This window comes from Triticum aestivum, chromosome 1B (assembly GCF_018294505.1).
Source record: "Triticum aestivum cultivar Chinese Spring chromosome 1B, IWGSC CS RefSeq v2.1, whole genome shotgun sequence".
Classification (NCBI taxonomy): domain Eukaryota; kingdom Viridiplantae; phylum Streptophyta; class Magnoliopsida; order Poales; family Poaceae; genus Triticum; species Triticum aestivum.
In genome coordinates this window covers 620,557,434-620,571,145 of record NC_057795.1, presented here as the reverse complement: position 1 = coordinate 620,571,145, position 13,712 = coordinate 620,557,434, and positions in this window count along the sequence as shown.

Here is a 13,712-nt window from a genome sequence, read left to right as displayed (position 1 = left end):
GTCCAGGCTTATCCTTTGCTACATAAAGGATTGGGCCACCTTGCTGCACTTTATTTACTTTATTTACTTTTTGCTCGTTACTATTTATCTTATCACAAAACTATCTATCACCTATTAGTTCAGTGCTTGCAGAGAAAACCTTACTGAAAACCGCTTATCATTTCCTTCTGCTCGTCGTTGGGTTCGACACTCTTACTTATCGAAAGGACTACAGATCCCCTACACTTGTGGGTCATCAGACATTTGTTTCTAAGAATGGATCCTTTCTAGAGAAGGAGTTTCTCTCGAAAGAAGTGAGTGGGAGGAAAGTAGAACTTGATGAGGTAACTGTACCTACTCCCTTATTGGAAAATAGTTCATCACAGAAACCAGTTCCTGTGACGACTACACCAATTAGTGAGGAAGCTAATGATATTGATCATGAAACTTCAGATCATGTTACTACCAAACCTTGTAGGTCATCCAGAGTAAGATCCGCACTAGAGTGGTACGGTCCTATTCTGGAGGTCATGTTACTTGACCATGGCGAGCCTACAAACTATGAGGAAGCGATGATGAGCCCAGATTCCACAAAATGGCTTGAGGCCATGAAATCTGAGATAGGATCCATGTATGAGAACAAAGTGTGGACTTTGGTTGACTTGCCCGATGATCGGCAGGCCATTGAGAATAAATGGATCTTCAAGAAGAAGACTGACGTTGATGGTAATGTTACTGTCTACAAAGCTCGACTTGTCGCGAAAGGTTTTCGACAAGTTCAAGGGGTTGACTATGATGAGACTTTCTCACCCGTAGCGATGCTTAAGTCTATCCGAATCATGTTAGCAATTGCCGCATTTTATGATTATGAAATTTGGCAAATGGATGTCAAAACTGCATTCCTGAATGGATTTCCGGAAGAAGAGTTGTATATGATGCAACCAGAAGGTTTTGTCGATCCAAAGGATGCTAACAAAGTGTGCAAGCTCCAGCGATCCATTTATGACTAGTGCAAGCCTCTTGGAGTTGGAATAAACGCTTTGATAGTGTAATCAAAGCATATGGTTTTATACAGACTTTTGGAGAAGCCTGTATTTACAAGAAAGTGAGTGGGAGCTCTGTAGCATTTCTAATATTATATGTAGACGACATATTATTGATTGGAAATGATATAGATTTTCTGGATAGCATAAAAGGATACTTGAATAAAAGTTTTTCAATGAAAGACCTCGGTGAAGCTCCTTACATATTGGGCATCAAGATCTATAGAGATAGACCGGGACGCTTAATTGGACTTTCACAGAGTACATACCTTGATAAAGTTTTGAAAAAGTTCAAAATGGATCAAGCAAAGAAAGGGTTCTTGCCTGTAATACAAGGTGTGAAATTGAGTCAGACTCAATGCCCGACCACTGCAAAAAAGGTGGGGTTACCGGAACCCCCCGAGGGTTAATGGGCCACATGGGCCCAAAGTGGAGAAGAGGATGGGCGGCCAGGGCAGGCCGCGCACACCCTCCCCCTCCAGTCCAAATTGGACATGGAGGGGGGGCGGCGCCCCCCTTTCCTTCCTCCCCTCTCTCCCTTCCTTCCCCCTCTCCTACTTGGACAAGGAAAGGAGGGAGTCCTACTCCCGGTGGGAGTAGGACTCCCCTTGGAGCACCCCCTCCTGGCCAGCCGCCCCCTCCCCCTTGCTCCTTTATATACGGGGGCAGGGGGCACCTCTAGACACAATAATTGATCATTGATCTATTAGCCATGTGCGGTGCCCCCCTCCACCATAATCCACCTCGATAATATCATAGCGGTGCTTAGGCAAAGCCCTGCGTCGGTAGAACATCATCATCGTCACCACGCCGTCGTGCTGACGAAACTCTCCCTCGACACTTGACTAGATCGGAGTTCGAGGGACGTCATCGAGCTGAACGTGTGCAAGAACTCGGAGGTGTCGTGCTTTCGGTGCTTGATCGGTCGGGCCATGAAGACATACGACTACATCAACCGCGTTGTGCTAATGCTTCCGCTTACGGTCTACGATGGTACATGGACATACTCTTCCCTCTCGTTGTTATGCATCACCATGATCTTGCATGTGCGTAGGAATTTTTTTGAAATTACTATGTTCCCCAACAATGGCAACCTACCTTTCAAGACCAGCTTGAGATCGTCAGATGAGAAGAAGAGAGCAGTGTCCAACGAAAGTTCGTCAAAAGAGCAGCGATCAGCCAAAATAGTACCAAGGATGCTCGTAAGGAGAAGGAAACGGTCGATCCTTGCCCTGAGGTTGTCTCCCCTGCCAAGAAGAGCCACAACACAAACAAGAGGAAGGGAGGACCTCAAGTGCAGAAACAAGTATATAGACAGATTGCCCTGCCACCGGTTGAGACCACAAAGCAGGTGCAAATGAATGAGACCACCAATGCCATGGTGGTGTTCAGCACAGGAGCTGACAAAAAAGCAGGAGAGGGGGACGACTCGGGTATAGAACCAATTCCAAAGAAGAAGAAGCCCACTCCCACAAATTCACAGAGTTCGGAGGGTTCGGCGGTGGCTGCGAGTCAGCCCCGCCGGGATCAATGAGTTGGTTGAGCTGAACTGCCGGGGGCTTGGGAACCCCGGGGCAGTTCGCGAGCTTCGCAACATTGTGAAGCAAGAAGGGGTCGATCTCCTGTTTGTTATGGAGACGAAAAATTCAGTGCAGAGAGTAGAAAATTTATAGAATCTGCTTGGTTTTTCAGGCTGCTATGCGGTTAGTAGTAGGGGTCTCAGCGGTGGTATTGGCATGTTTTGTACCTCGAACCTGGATGTGGACCTGAAAAATTATAGTTCTAGCCATATTGATGTGATGGTGCGGGAGAAATACGACGCCACGAAGCAGTGGCGTGTGACTGGTTTCTATGGAGCTCCTAGAGTGGAAGATCGATGCCACAACTGGAGATTCTTGAGAACACCTTTTGCAATCCAACATGAAGGTTGGATGTGCATTGGAGATTTTAGTGAGACCCTACTGGGCTCAGAGCATTTTTTCAGAAGCCCCAAACCAGAACGACAAATGCGGGCGTTTCGGGAAGTGATCGACGAGTGTGCACTCTATGATCTAGGATGGTCAGGGACGGAATATACGTGGGATAATATGCAGCCGGGGAGATCTAATGTGAAAGCCTAGGTGGATAGAGCTTTTGGAAATTCTGCTTTCATGCAGATGTTCTCGAATGTAAGGATCAGACACATTGTCACAACGAAATCTGATCACTGTTTTGTTCTCGCGGATCTGTGAGAGAACCTTGTGCCAGGTGCACCTAGAGGCCCCAAGCCCTTCATATACGAAGATATGTGGTAAACGCATGTGGACTATGATAAACTAGGCCTTGACTCATGGCAAAAAGGTGCAGGTCAAGCTGGACTACAGTGTATAGTTCAGGCCCTCAACTCGCTGTAAATCAGACTTGCTGCATGCGGGGCGAAAGAGTTCGATTGTTTGACATGCAATATCAGAAAGCTCCACAAGTAGCTTACTCGTTTGCGTGGTTAATCTACAATGCGGGGGCAACAAATCAAGAGAAAGCAGTGGTAAAGAAGTTGAAACTAGCACTACACCAGGAAGAAATCTGGCTCCGATAGAGATCAAGAGTTCTGTGGCTACGGGAAGGCGACCAGAACACGGGATATTTTCATGCTCAGACAGCCCAGCGTAAGCGCATGAACAAGATAGAAAAACTTGTTCGCGCTGATGGAACAGTTTGCAGCAATTTGGATGAAGACCGCACAGAAGTTCAGAGCTTACACTACAAAAAAAAATACACTTCCGTGATGATACGTGTTTGTCACAGTAGGTCGCATTTTTTGTCATGCATGTACATCCATGACAAATTTATGACAGAATCAAGATAGTCATACATGTGCTGTCATAGAAGTGTTCCATGACATTACCAAAATTATCATCACGGAAGTCTCCACTTCCATGACGATAAACCGCGCGTCACAGAAGTGCTTTCGTCAAGGGTGACCGACACGTGGCATCCACCGTAATGGAACGCTGTTAAGCTATCGGGTCGGGTTTTGGATCCGATAACCCGTTAACAATCCCGACCAATGGGGATTTTCCACGTGTAAAATCATCATTGGCTAGAGGAAACACGTGTTGGCTCACCGTTGGGACAGATGTCATCCGCTCATTGGACCGAAGGTGCCTATGATACGACGACATGTGGCACGGCCCAACAGAGGCTCATTCCTGTGAAAAGTCTGGCCCGTTTGACTTGGTCAAAAGGTGGTGGGCCGGCCCACGGAAAGCCTGTTACGGCTGTTCACATATAGCCCATTTACAGCCCGCTAACCCAGGGCCCGTTACGCCCTATCCGAATTAGGGCCAGTAGCGTCATCTGGGCCGTCCAATATGATTCAGCCCGTTTTAACTTCCGGCCCATGTGTGGCCCATGACTTCTTTCGGCCCATATGAGGACCTTTGTAACTCTTGGCCCATTAACGGTCTGTGGTGAAACTGGCCCGTAATGAACAGTGTATCACTTTATACACATTAACGTCTCGTTATTGCATTGGGCCGTTTCCAGCCCAAGTTATCTTTCGGCCTTCTCAGGGCCCATTGATTCTTGGGCTCACTTGCAGCATTCGGTTACATACGGCCCGTTACTGTCATTTTCTGCTTGTGGGCCAAATTCATCCCGTCGTTACAGTCGGACCGTTTGCGGACCGTTAATACGTTGGGTCGTTTTCATGTCAAAAAAACCCGTTGGGCTGTTTTCATAGAGTTATCAAATACGGCCTATTAACGACCCGTTATGGTCCACGAATAGTACGGCCCATGATTGGCGAAATGATGATACGCCCCGTAGAAGGCCCATGGATCCTACGACCCGTATGAGGCCCATGGAAAGTATGGCCCGTAGAAGGCCCATGGATCGTATGGCCCGTAAAAGGCCCATGGACCCTATGGCCCGTAGAAGGCCCATTGATTCCTAAGGCCCGTATAGAAGAAGGCCGATGGATCCTATGGCCCGTATAGAAGGCCAATGGTCCTACGGCCGAACAAAGGCCCATGGATCATACGGCCTGCAGGAGGCCCATCAGCCCATGTGTTGCCATGATTATTTTGGCCTAGTTACCAAAAATAGGCTATTGTGGCCACTAGAAAAACACAGAAAAAGAACTGCAGTGACTACAAGCAAAAAACTAAACAAGACAATAAGGAAATAAATAAGCAAGCAATTAAGGCTAGCCTATTACCGCTATTACACATATTACATCCACTAGGCATCAAAGTTCGCCACCAGTGCAAATATAGGGAACAAAGCAGCATATTACATACACTGGCCGTCAAAATTGGCTACCAGTGCAAATAAACGCAGCAGCAAAACAAGAGCATAACTGAAACAACTTCATAAGAGCTCAAGAAACGTTATCCTGGGTATCCACCATGCTGGCAATAAGCTTAGCAAGCTAATTAGCTTTGTCCTGTTTGGCGCTAAAATCCTCCAACGCTTGCTGTTGCACCAGAAAGTATGCATCTGAATGCTCCAGGGACTTCTGCAGTCCTTCCGCTTCTTGTCGTAGCACAGCTGATCGATGGCTTTCAGCTTGTAGTTGAGACTCAAGAAACTGAACTGATTCAGACAGTGAGTTTGAATAGCTTGTGCAAGCAGTAGTGGCCAGTAACTCGAACACTAAACCAAGACAAGACTTTGGGGTTGTCTCGCTGTCTTCAAGATAGTCTTCCTTAGCTGTTTTATCAGCTTTGTTGGAGACCAACAAGGATGTGTCACTATCCTGAACCTTATCTGCATTACTTCCTTTACCATTGCTTAATAAGGCACTCTTCCCCAATATTCTGTCAGCATTCTAAAAGAAGAAACAAGCAGACACATAACAAGTTTAGCATGTACTAGTATATGAAACTCATTTCGGTGAACTAGTTCATTAATAAGGTGGACAGGATTAAACTACCATGTCTTCTATTGCCAAGTACTAATACATAATAAAAGCATCAAACAAATATATATCTATGTCCTATGGTCACTACATTATCTTGCCAAATCAAAATAGAGACACGGTTCAAATCATATCAGTTCAAGACAAAGCAGCAGTGAAAGAATACAAAGCGTGGGAAACTACACGGCACAACAAGATTTCAGATGGCTACCATGGGTCTACATGTACAACAACACTATTGGCTCTGTTGTGATGCTAGTAATGTGCATGATATGAAAGTCAACTATATACACAATTGAAATTGAAATCAAAAGAGCTATTGATAAGAGCAAACATGTTAAAGAAACATGCGTGAACATACTTGTTGTGCCATTGGAGTTTCGATTGGATCCTTCAATTTAAAAATAAGTTTGTATCAGTAAATACAATGATACAAGAGCAAAGCAATCATAGTTAAAAAAGGCGCGCCTAAGCGAGCACTTAAGCGCGCCTAGGCTCTAGGCGTTGGCAAAACGCATTGCGCATAACTACGCTTAATCTATGCCTAACTGCGCATAAGCATGTGCTTTGGTCAGTAAAGTGCAAGGCGGTGGCAAAACACACAATTAACGCCTATCACTTTTTTGAACTATGATAGCAATGGAATCTTAAATTAGAACAGTTGTTCTTCATGTTTAGGCACTTGTTCTACATGAACAGAGTACAGTAAGACACAAGAATATAATACTTAAAAATAGAAAATGAGCTCATAGACCTTACCACATTCTTGGTTCGGGACCAGTACAGAACAAGGCATTCCCAGTCATCATCCAATAAATGCGTCTCAGGAGAACGTAAGGGAATTTGATGAGTTTCTTTGTCGGTGAAGTACGTTTTCTTCAGGTAATTCCGATACTGCCACCAAGCATTCTTGAAGATAGCAGAGGTATTAGCACTGGTTACCTCATCCTGAGTTTCCAAATCGGTCCTTCTCTATAGAGAAAATGGGAAAATTTGTTGTATTATAACCATCATGGAGGTAGGATGTATGGGACGAAGCAAAGTAATTGCCATGAATAACATTACTTGCACATAACTCCTGGACAAACACCTGCAACTGACATTTTCCTTCATCTTTAGTATAATATTTCCAAGATGGGAAGATACGCACATATGATTTAACAACATCAAATGCGATAGATGCTAAACTACGACTGGCTGGTTATGCTTCCTCCACAGGAATAGGCGTACTAACTGGTGGAGTTGGGGTTCGCCATGATTGTACTGGCCCTTTGGGCACTGGAGCTGCCTTACTAACTGCTCTTGTTTGGGAGCTCTGTGGTGGAGATGGTGTTGTGTCAACAGGAACTGGGTTACTATCGGTTGGTGTTGGGGTTAGATTGGGTGAAGCTGGTTCTCTGTCCATCGCAGTAGGGGTACAATCTACGAGAGTTTGGGTTATGTGTGGTAGGGCTGGTTTTTGTGCATGTATAACCGGGGTGCTATCTCCACCAAGAGGTGGCACTGTTTTATTTGAAGACCGTGTTTTTATTCCACTAGATACTGGCATCACCCGCTCCAATTCAAATGGCCGATAAACAGGAAACATAGTTGAATGTACAGACATTGTATGAGAGACAGATGCAATATATAGTGTGGAAAAAAGAGGGCATGAAATAGTTGACATGTATATTGTTTAACTAAAACGCATAGCATGACATAATTTCACATATATGATGTCTATCTAAACTGGATAGCATAGCATAACATAATTCAAAGATATGATGAATAACTAAACAGGATCGCATGACATAATTCACCTACATGTTATCTAAGTAATCAGGATCGCATCATTTAATTCACATATGTGATTTATATGCTAAACAGAGGGCATTCGATATGATGTCTGAACTAAGAACATGGTGTTGAATATTGTGTATATGATGTCTAAACTATGCAATGCAAGACACCGCATGCATGATATGAGCAGTATAACCATGCCAAGTTAGAGCATACACCTCAGTAGGGGAATAGGACTGGTCATCTGTCTCTGAATCCATCTCTGAGGAGCTATCGGACCCAACAAGAGATCTGCTTCGACAGGTAGCATTGTCTGCTCTGAAGGCCTTGTTTTCACTCCATATTTTTCCATCTCCCACCCAAATGGCTGATTCACATGAAGAGTAGTTTAATGTACAAACATTGTCGACAAATGGAAATGTAATGAAGAAAAGGATGGGCAAGATATCATTCAAATATATGATGCTTGGTTAAACAGGATGGCATTGCACATTTCACATATATTATGGCTGGCTAAAAGACATGAGACTGCATAATTCCCATATATGATATAGAAACTAAATAGGTGGCATTTCAGAACATGTCTAAACTAAGCAGATGACCTATATGATGTCAAAAGTAGGCACTGTAAGGCAACATATGCATGATATGACTAACATCATCATGCCAAGGTAGAGCAAACACCTTGGGGGGTAAATAGGAGTGGTCAGCGGCGTCTGAATCCGCCTCAGAACAGATATCTTCCTCTGGATTACAATCTGGAGAGGGGTGGGGAGGGTTTGCCATTGAACCCACCATGGAGCGATGTCTGCATGACATTGTATTGCCGCGCAAAACTCTTCTTTTTTTCTCTACATGTTCAGCATGACTGTGTACAATATCTGACATGCATACGAAAAAATATGGTGAGATTATGTAAAGAGAGCATGCAGAAATTTAGAGTGATGGTAACAACCAGTGGATGGATCCAAAAATAATGATAGCGGGCTCATGATTGCTTTAAATTAATAAAAAGACAGATGATGATTGCTTTACTATTTGTTTCCCACCCAAGATGAACAGCATAGGCATACCCTAGGTGAACCAGATATTAGACAAACATACTATTCATTGTTGCCTCGATATATGCCCCACAACTAATTTAGAACTCAAGTTTGAACATTAATTTGGACCTGAGTTGGGAGTCCAAGAGCTTAACAGGACGATAAAGTAGCAGGTAAGTTTAAGCAATGCATAACATAAGCAGAAACAAAAGAGTGCGATCTCTCTTGTGGACCCGTGTACTCCTCAGGTTCATCTGCTGAGTCGATGATGGTGATGCCGTTGGGGTGGGTGCCGGCGGCAGGGAAGGAGATCTGAGGCGGCGAAAGACGGTCAGGAGTCGTGATGTCTGGTTTGGTGGATGCTTCTGTCGATGGAGCAGCTCAGGTGAGGTGGACGACGTCGTGGCAGGAGCAGGACAAACCACACAAAGTTCCCTTCGACACATACCTGTAACTGAAGTAATTCTGTAAGGGCTCATTTGGCTTGCATGATTCTTAAAACGCAGGGATAGGAAAAACACCGGAATAGGATAGGAAAATGCACATGGTAAATAGAGCATTTGTAAACACAGGATTTCTGTCAACTTGGGTGTTTGGTTTACAGGAATTGGAAGAGCAGAGGAATGCAAAGAAAAAACATGGCCAAAATAAAGACAAACCATATGAAAGCGTGTACAGTTAGAATGTTATTCTGTCACTAATGCACTTGGTCTTGTTTTCATGCATAGGATTTTGAAAAGTAGGTCCAGGTGGATGTTTTGCTTCATTCCTTTCAACAAAATGCATGAATAATTGAATAGTAGAGTGCCATTGGAAAATTCCCTATTGCTATGTTTTTCCGTTGAACCAAAATAGCCCTAATGGATCAACCTGAATGTATAGTAATAAGTGATGCAACAAGTGTACAACCTCTTTGCAGTAGCCGTGTCGACCTCAGCATCATTGGGTTGGTCGCTGAAGCAGTTGAGGCAGAGGTGGCTGTCGGATGTGTGGAGGAAGATCTGAGGAATCTGTAGACGGCCTCCAGGGCACTGCTCTGTTGTGATGGATCGTTCTGTCGTTGGAGCAGCTCCGGTGAGCCGTAAGACGTCAAGGCTGAAGCAGCACAAGACCGACATCGTCAATCTCAAGTGGGATTCTAATAGCATCTACAATAGATGATGTAAAATGGATGTAAAATTAACATCACCAAAAACCACCTGACTACAACAGATGAGGTAAAAACTGTTGACTCTGAACTTAACTGTCGAAACTGAAATTTACTGTGGAATCTGAATGCTACTGTCGAAACTGAACGCAATGGTAGCAGAGAGGCACTTGACATATAGTTTAGGGAGGGCTTGCAGTTCATCTTCAACCTGCACCCCCCTGAGCCGCCAGCCACCACCGGCCCCAGCGCCGCCTCGCCGCCCCGAAACAACTCGCCACCGCCGCCCCGCCAGCCCTCTAGGACCCCCCCCATCCTGAACCCTAAGATAGATAGTGGGGTACCTCTTCGGCGAGCCCCCATCCCCGCTGCGGGTGGTTCTTCCTTAACTCCGGCGAGCCCCCCCCCCCCCCCCTGCAACCCCTGAAAATCGACTGACCCAAAAGTCGATTCAGTCGACTGAAGTGTGGCTTAATCAGAGCAGAACAGCAGCAGAAGCGAGGGGGAGAGCAGCAGTAGCAGCTTGGCGAGCGAGCGATCGAGCGAGAGCCAGAGCAGCGGCAGCAGCGCGAGCGAGCGAGAGCCGGAGCAGCAGCAGCAGATCTGGCTGGTATGGACGCCACCGCCGAAGGGGCCTCGCACTGGGGGAGAGCCGCCGTGGAGATGTCGCCCGCGGCGCCGGCTTCAAGGTAGCCACTCCATGGGGGTGCGGGATGGAGCACCATCGGTGCCGGGAGGTCGAGTTAAGGAGAAGGTGCGATGCGATGAGTATACAACCTCTTTGGTGGCGCCGAGTAGGCCTCGACTTTGTCCGAGGAGTCGGTGAGGATGCTACGGTTCCGGTGGAGCAGGTTAAGGCGGCGCTGTGGGGATGGAGCAGCCGCAATAGACGAGGCGATCGTCAGAGCAACTCCTTGGAGGTGGAGGACGGGGCGGCTGAACCGGCTGGACGGCAAGATGGACGACGGATCCTCATCCGGGGAGGTGGACGAGGGACGTCGAGCTGTTGTGGTGGACGATGTCGTCGGGGAAGAGGCTCCGGCTGGGCAGTGTTGACATGGCGGACGGAGGAGGGTGGGGTTTCGCGGCTGGAGCGGAGAGGTTATGGCGGCCTGGGATTTCGAATGGCGAAAAGGGGGCGATGGGAGGTGCTACCTGTTGAGCACTGCGTTGGATTCCCCGAAGAGGAGAGGATGATGCAGTAAAGTAGCGTAAGTATTTCCCTCAGTTTTTGAGAACCAAGGTATCAATCCAGTAGGCGATCACGCACGAGTCCCTCATACCTACACAAAAAGATAGCTACTCGCAACCAACGCGATTAGGGGTTGTCAATCCCTTCACTGTCACTTACGAGGGTGAGATCTGATAGAGATGATAAATAATATTTTTGGTATTTTTGATATAGAGATGCAAAGTAAAAAGTAAAAGGCAAAGTAAAAACAAAGCAAGTAATAAAGTAATGGAGATTGATGTGATGAGAATAGACCCGGGGGCCATATGTTTCACTAGTGGCTTCTCTCAAGAGCATAAGTATTCTACGGTGGGTGAACAAATTACTGTTGAGCAATTGATAGAAAAGCGAATAATTATGAGATTATCTAGGTATGATCATGTATATAGGCATCACGTCCGAGACAAGTAGATCGAAACGATTCTGCATCTACTACTATTACTCCACTCATCGACCGCTATCCAGCATGCATCTAGAGTATTAAGTTAAAAACAGAGTAACGCCTTAAGCAAGATAACATGATGTAGAGGGATAAATTCATGCAATATGATAAAAAAAACCATCTTGTTATCCTCGATGGCAACAATACAATACGTGCCTTGCAACCCTTTCTATCACTGGGTAAGGACACCGCAAGATTGAACCCAAAGCTAAACACTTCTCCCATTGCAAGAACTACCAATCTAGCTGGCCAAACAACACGGATAATTCGAAGAGACTTGCATAGATAACACAATCATACATAAAAGAATTCAGAGAAGAATCAAATATTATTCATAGATAAGCTGGATCATAAACCCACAATTCATCGGTCTCAACAAACACACTGCAAAAAGAAGATTACATCGAATAGATCTCCACAAGAGAGGGGGAGAACATTGTATTGAGATCCAAAAAGAGAGAAGAAGCCGTCTAGCTACTAGCTATGGACCCGAAGGTCTGAAGTAAACTACTCACACTTCATCGGAGAGGCTACAGTGTTGATGTAGAAGCCCTCCGTGGTAGATGCCCTCCCCGGCGGAGCTCCGGAACAGGCCCCAAGATGGGATCTCGCGGATACAGAAAGTTGCGGCGCTGGAATTAGGTTTTTGGCTCCGTATTTGATCTGACGGGGCTACGTAGGTATATATAGGAGGAAGGAGTACGTCGGTGGAGCAACAGGGGGCCCACGAGGCATGGGGGCATGCCTAGGGGGGCGCCCTCCACACTCGTGACCACCTCTGGCACTTCTTGGAGCAGGGTCCAAGTCTCCTGGATCATGTTCGGTGAGAAAATCACGTTCCCGAAGGTTTCATTCCGTTTGGACTCCGTTTGATATTCTGTTTCTTCGAAATATTGAAATAGGCAAAAAAACAGCAATTCTGGGTTGGGCCTCTGGTTAATAGGTTAGTCCCAAAAATAATATAAAAGTGGAAAATAAAGCCCAATATAGTCCAAAACAGTAAATAAAGTAGCATGGAGCAATCAAAAATTATAGATACGTTTGAGACGTATCAAGCATCCCCAAGCTTAATTCCTGCTCGTCCTCGAGTAGGTAAATGATAAAAAAGAATTTTTGATGCGGAGTGATACTTTGGCATAATTTCAATGTAAATCTTCTTAATCGTGACATGAATATTCAGATCCGAAAGGTTCAAGACAAAAGTTCATATTGGCATAAAAGTAATAATACTTCAAGCATACAAATTAAAGCAATCATGTCTTCTCAAAATAGCATGGTTAAAGAAAGTTATCCCTACAAAATCATATAGTTTGGCTAAGCTCTAACTTCATCACACAAAGTATTTAATCATGCACAACCCCGATGACGAGCCAAGCAATTGTTTCATACTTTAATAATCTCAAACTTTTTCAACTTTCACGCAATACATGAGCGTGAGCCATGGACATAGCACTATAGGTGGAATAGAATGGTGGTTGTGAAGAAGACAAAAAGGAGAAGATAGTCTCACATCAACTAGGCGTATCAATGGGCTATGGAGATGCCCATCAATAGATATCAATGTGAGTGAGTAGGGATTGCCATGCAACGGATGCACTAGAGCTATAAGTATATGAAAGCTCAACAAAAGAAACTAAGTGGGTGTGCATCCAACTTGCTTGCTCACAAAGATCTAGGGCACTTTTGAGGAAGCCCATCATTGGAATATACAAGCCAAGTTCTATAATGAATAATTTCCACTAGTATACGAAAGTGACAACATATGAGACTCTCTATCATGAAGATCATGGTGCTACTTTGAAGCACAAGTGTGGAAAAAGGATAGTAGCATTGTCCCTTCTCTCTTTTTCTCTCATTTTTTTCTTTTTCTTTTTTATTTGGGCCTTTTCTCTTTTTTTTATGGCCACTCTTTTTTTTTCGTCCGGAGTCTCATCCCGACTTATGGGGGAATCATAGTCTCCATCATCCTTTCCTCACTGGGACAATGCTCTAATGATGATGATAATCACACTTTTATTTTTCTTACAACTCAACAATTACAACTTGATACTTAGAACAAAATATGACTCTATATGAATGCCTCCGGCGGTGTACCGAGATATGCAATGAATCATGAGCGACATGTATGAAACAATTATGAACGGTGGC